This window comes from Mchenga conophoros, linkage group LG18, assembly GCF_057382185.1.
Source record: "Mchenga conophoros isolate Kocher_MC1m ecotype Shallow Benthic linkage group LG18, M_conophoros_male_GT1.1, whole genome shotgun sequence".
NCBI classification, from domain to species: Eukaryota; Metazoa; Chordata; class Actinopteri; order Cichliformes; family Cichlidae; genus Mchenga; species Mchenga conophoros.
The window spans coordinates 36,579,195-36,580,912 of record NC_140543.1 but is presented as its reverse complement, the minus strand read 5'-3'; positions in this window follow the sequence as shown (position 1 = coordinate 36,580,912).

The window sequence follows — 1,718 nt, the reverse complement described above, 5'->3', positions numbered from 1 at the left end:
TTGCTGACAGTGATGTACAAACAGAGTGAGCATTTCTGAGGCCCAAAATAAACTGAGTAGTTCACTGAATGAACAATGGACTGTGAGCTCAGTTCCTTCATCATTAGTATGGATTATATATGTATATGTATTATATTAGTATCATATATATCAGGTGCTGCTGCTTTCAGTCATTGTGCAAATGTGCTGTTTGTAAGCTTGTAAAGCTGCAGTCAGCTGAGACTGAAGAAGTCACCTGATCAGTGAGCAAACGTTTCTGAAAACGTCCAGATGAACAGAATCAACCTTTTGGGATCAGCCAGCAATGCAGCATCATTGTTGTTCAGCTTCAGAGGTTTGCAGGAATGAACTGATGACCAGAAACAGCTGCAAAGTCCAAGAAAATACCAGCTGGAGTTCAGCTGCATTTGAAGAAGTCAAAGAAAAGTAAGGATGGCAAAGGGCGACGTTTTCTTCCAAAGAGCTGCAAACATGGTCGACGCCTCATTAGAAGAATCATCTGGACGTTTGTGAGGAACTCTAACCAAGAAAGCAACGTCACACAGATCCAACAGACAGTTTCCATGACTGCAAGTGTTGAGTGGAAAAATGCTACATTGCATTATTGCATCCTCTCACCACAGGAGGCGCTGTTGGCACCACTGATTGCTGATCAGCTGTTCTCTGATGATCTGATTGATACTGTGAATAACGGGACTCACTGAACTCTGTGACACAGTGAAGATTACAGAGTTTAACTTCAACATCTGACTGACGTCACACAGACAGAAGGATGAACCAGTGAGGCACAGAACACAGTTACTGGAGATACTGGATCAGCTCCATGTGAACCTCTGATGGAGAAGCTGCTGAGCCAGAGAAACATCAGGACATGACAGCAGCTGCACTTATCTAACAAGATGTAGCAGAGCTGATCTATGTTAGAGGATCTATCACAGCAGCTGAAGCCAAAGTCCAACACTGGATACCAGCTGAGCCTGTGCTGAGTGTAGTGTTACAGGAAAAGGGCAGAAACACTGGTAGCTCCCAGTGATGCTGACTGGGGCACAGAGCTGAATGATGCAGCATCAGGACACTGTTTCAGTCTGACTGACAGAGAAACCTGTAGCTGTATCTACATGTGAGGCAGAGGCCACACAAGCAGCTTTCTATGTTTCACAGTGACTGAGATCTTCAGTGGGGGTGGACATGCTCCTGTACAGACCTCTGAGGAGAACCAAGGTGCAGTCAAAGAGTCCAGTCTGTCCTCACAGATGTGAACATGTGCTTTCATCAGGTCTGCTGTCAGCTAGCAGGCTCACATCAGAATCACTGTTCCTGAAAAACACAGTCTGTGTGACATCATCAGTCAGCTGATGGTCCCAGATCTGAATGGTTTCTGTCTCTACTGAGGAAGTCAGAGAATATCACTGAGGTGTGGATCAGGTCTGAGTGAGCTGTGGAGGGACAGCTTTAAACAGTCCACAGGTCTCACGTCCTGCTCAGTCTGCTAGCAGATACCTCGTATTGTTCCAGATGTGCTGACATCAGCAGCAGCACAGCTGTGTGATACCATGAATCTCAGTTATTGATCCAACACACAGTAAATACAAAGATCAGGATTTCTGAGAGTAATCATTATGAGTCTGAACACATGATCACTGAATGTTAGTCTCCACAATAATAAGCTAACACAAGCAAACACAGCTTTCAGCTCTTATTTTGAAACTGGCTTATTT